The following is a 4,880-nucleotide window of genomic DNA, read 5'->3' as shown; positions in this document are numbered from 1 at the left end:
ATCTAAATTTCCACAAACTTTTAAAGGGTGTCTTAGTTCTTATAGCAAGATAAAACTTCACATTATGATGGATGCGGACAAAATACATTTCCACTGCCAATTTATTATCTTTCCCTTCCCCTCTATTATATTCAATTACAGTTACAAAAATATCACATTTGCCTCTTTTTTAAAAAACTGAGCTGTTAAGTTTTATCCATTGTTACCTTGCTTCCTGAGGATACATATTGGTCATACTTTAATGTCATCACGAACTAGAGAAGCACTAACAATACTTTATTTCTATATCAGTGTCTGTATATTTATCATATGTTTTCCTGATTTTTTTCTGACTTCTTCCTATTATTGTCTCATAAGATGGATCTATTTTCTCCATGTATTCTGGAAAGAATTAATCATAAGTTTATTGTGAATTAGAATGGCTTCTATTAGAAAACTCTTGGACCAACTGGTTATTTGCATCAAACAAGCTTATGGTTTACCAACTAGTCTAAAAATAATATTTAGTTGGATTAGTTAACTGGTTATAGTCCAGTCAATTATCAAAAGAAAGTAAATGTTATCTAGAACTTCACTTAGCAGAGCCTATGTGTGAATAATTATATTTATCAGAGCTTGGATCAAATAGGTGCCCTGAATAACAGGACAAGTACACCCTGAAACAAGAAAGTTAAGCCAAGGAGAAATAGAAGAATCAGGAGGAAAGACAAAAGAAATAAAGTGAATTGGAAATATTTGGAGGCTTATAATCAGCCATAAAAATATTTCAAATTGTGCTGGGGTTGAGGCTCAGTGGTAGAGTGCATGCCTAGCACATGGGAGGCACTGAGTTCAAACCTCAGCACTATGTAAAAATGAAATAAAGATATTGTGTCCACCTACAACCAAAAAATAAATATTAAAACCATATTTCAAATTCTGTTGTTTCAAAAATGGAGGAAAGAACAGAATAGTAACTTCAGTTCTATTTTCAGTTTGGTTGATTCATTAATTTTTGCTTGTCCTTACTACCAAGACCAAGGCAGGACTGTTTATTTGATGGTACATTTTGAAAGATGCAGAGAACAAAGATTAACACTTTTGGAAAAGGAGGGAATGGAATGTACGATCCATTTGGAGTTAAGGGCACACAGTAAAGTGTTATCACATTTCGGGTGGAAATGAGAACAGGCTGTTGAAGATGGGTGAAAATACATGATTCTTTAATCTATCCCAAAGCACTGTATTGTGGCACAAACTTTTGAAGAAATGTGATATAAGCAGTTCTCTTCTGGAGGAAAAGAGTTGACATTGATGTAAAGTATCTCTCTCTTTTTTTTTAATAGGATAGGAAAAGTCTAATTTTCAGTTCAAGTAATACCTTATTAGTTTGGTTCTTACTTGGCTTGATAAGGTAATTTGCGTTGGCTCAAAAGGATCCCTGAACTTTACTCTTAAGTAGCTACTAGTCACGAAATTAAAGGAATTTGCAATTTAATGGTTTTTTAAAATTTATACAGCATACTATAATCTTGTATCAAAACTCGTTTTCTAATCTATCTCTTCTATTAACAATGATCCTAGGTTATAGTTTGTTTCCTCTTTGAACTGATCATGGGAGCCTGGTTTTTAAGAGGTCAAAGAAGTACAAGTCATTAGATTAGGACTGTGCAGATGGGGGCACAGAAGGGCCTGGACAGGTAAGAGGATGCTTGTGACATTCTTATATACGACCCATCACTTTGACTTGTGAAGAAGAAAAAGACACCATCTGTGCTGTCATTCTTGTTAACCTTCTGCTTTGAATAAGAAAGATAAACTTCATATTAAAAATAGGTAAATGAGTATGAAACAATATTTGGATCAGAGTTATTGAAAAGCAAACTGAGTGACCTAATCCCTGTCTGTCATGTTTATTATCCATGTTTTTTTCAGATAGTTATGTTTTGGATTGAGAAGTTATTTGTTTTGTAAGAAGCCACTAAGCATCTAATCTGATTTAAATTTGAAACCAGCCTCATTTTAACACATTCAAATTGTGTTTTTGATGTTAGTGAACTATTTATTAAGTATTATGGCCCTTATTTTTAATGTCTGAGTAATTTTTATAATGAATCAGAGTGAAGAAGTAAATTCAATTTTTACTTGTGATTTAGCAAGAAATGAAAGGAGGAAATTGTTTAATATTAATAAAGGATACAGATTTTACTTGGTTTGACTGAAATTGGTTATTTTGTTTACAAAGACGTAATATTACAAAGACGTAATATTGTCTTTGTAACTGTTAGTCTTCCAGTTCCATGCTATTTAATGATTAAATTTCTCAGACACGTTAGGCATTATTTTCTTTCCTTCTACCATATCCTGCTAGGGAACAGAATGAATGCTATCATATTCTGTAGAGTCTCATAAATACACATTACAAGTCATAATAAGTTCTTATTTTTCTGAGTCCTAAAATGTAGTATCAAATCATCTATCTGACCAATCTGTATTTCCCTGTGATTTCAAAATGTTTAACCAGGAATCTGTCACTTATTTTGTTTTACTTATACAGGTAACTAATTTCCTATTTTGATGGCATTACTTCATCCCTAGTACATAGCATGTTCTCATGAAATGTGTGCTTTTATGGACTAGTTGCTTCCATTACTTGTGGGATAATATTCAAACTAAGTGCAACATCAAAGGTTCTTCACAACTTGACTGAAACTATTGTCTAGAGACTCATCTTGTACTGTGGTGGATCAATGATCTGGCAGTTCTGTGCCCACTGTTCCTTTAGCCTAGAATGTATACATTTCTCTATTTTCCCAAGGCCTATCTTCCACCTCAGTGCAGGTAAGCCCACCTGTGTCCTTTATGGGAATTTTCCTATATTTTCCATGATAATGCCCTCATTTGTTAGGGTTTATCCTCATTTTTTTCAGCAAAGGGAAATGAAAAATAAACCTCTTGATCTCATAAGTGCAGAATATATCTATGTTGTACACTTATTGCTATAAAATAGATTTAGATTATTGTGAAGAAAATATTTGGTAATTTTTTTCAAACTTACTTAAGATTTAGTGTAATTTGAATTTAATTATAAAATTTAGAGAGAAGAATGAAAGATTACATGTTTACGCTTTTGCAATATGTGTATATCCCAGACTTAATGGCATCATACTTTTAATTGTAACATTAAAAAGAAAACAAATAATTTTTATAAAATTATCTACTCATATGTCTGCTTACCCAATATCAGAACACACTTGGTGAAAAATTGTGTCTTATGATCTTTCTTCTAAACATGAAACACTACTATCAAAATGATTCAAATCATAAACTACAAGTTAACATTATTTTTGACATACTATATCAATATCCTCTCTTGGTCATAGTCTCTTAGTGCAGGTAAATAAGTTAACAAAATTTAGAAATATTTTCTGAGTTTATCTCAAGTTATAAATCAGTCTAAAATTTTAGTAGTAGTTTCATTTTAATTTCTAAGCATGATCATTTACTCTTTGGAGACTAGAGCAGTGTTGTTTCTAAGTAACTACTATGTGTTTATTGCTAATATGTCCTGAGACTTTGGGACAAAAAAAGAGTCACTTTGAAAAGAGTGTTTAAAGAAAATGATTAAAAATGTATTACCTATCACTTAAGAAGAAGAAAATATCCCATATTATGAAATCACTTGTGAAAAACAAATAGCAAAGGGGAACAGGTCCTGACATTCAACCATACATAAGAATAGAAAAAAGAGAGAGATGCTTAAAGAAGAATAAAGATTTAAGTAGGGAGAGATAATATCAAGATTTAGTAATTTTAAGTTTTCAAATAGGAAAAAAAAATGTAGGTTTGTAGTACCCAGAATTATGGAGGCTGTTATTTCACTAGACTTATATAAATCTTTGTATATACTTGGTATGGATTAGGAAGCAAACACAATATACAAAGCTATGCAGCAATCAAAGTCAAAATGGTCAGAAGCTAAGCTTTTTGCCCATGGGAATCAGAGAACCAGCTGCTGAGAAAGTTCAAGGACAGTGGTCAGGGAGTTCAGTCTTTGAATACAGTGCTTAAATGACTATCAAAGCAAAGAACCACATAAACAGAAAAATTGAAACGCTTTTCTCATGATCATGTATCATACCAAAGAGAGAATTTCGTGGATTTGGTCATCTTTTACATTTGCTGTATTCTCTTGGCTATCATTCTCACTTTCCCCCAATCTTGTTTCCTTGTTAATGTACTTGATGCACAGGTCACTTAATTTGTAAAAATCCAAATTTCTGTCTCTGTTTCTTGTCAGTCTGGAATTTAATTTGGAGATGTCATACAGATTAAGCCAAGCTTAGAATCCCAAATGATTAGAATAGAAAGGCAGATGTACAAAGTAATAAATGGTGTTCTTTCATTCAAAATGTGTACTTCAATTCCTAGTAAGATAAAATATAATTATGAAGTTATCCTAGACACTTATAGAGCACTGAATGTGCACACACAGGCACTACTAGATGTAACTCTTTCAAACCAGCTTTCCAATAGTAAAAGGCAAATCCATTACACACATGAATATTAAGGTACATTAAAATTTAACTTATCTGAATAAGCTATAGCATCCAATTTTCTAACTATATTGCTAGATTGTTCAGCATAAAAACCTCAAGAAATTGTTGAATGTGTTTACATATATTGAGATAAAAATTTCAGCTTTTATTCTTGTCAATAGATTTTTTTGCCATATTATTCTTCCATTCAATTATAGATTGAATCTTATTTATATAACTGAAATGCAAACACCTCTAAAGAAGTATATGCTCAGAAAAGCTTTCAGAAGTCTCAACTTGCACTTTACCTTTTCTGGTTTGGAATCCAGATATCTGATGGGAATAAAAGTTTTTGATGTTATT

This window comes from Marmota monax, unplaced genomic scaffold (assembly GCF_021218885.2).
Source record: "Marmota monax isolate L192 unplaced genomic scaffold, Marmota_monax_Labrador192_F-V1.1 WCK01_AAM20220418_F8-fsc00676, whole genome shotgun sequence".
In the NCBI taxonomy this organism is placed as follows: Eukaryota; Metazoa; Chordata; class Mammalia; order Rodentia; family Sciuridae; genus Marmota; species Marmota monax.
Note: the sequence above shows the minus strand (reverse complement) of the source record.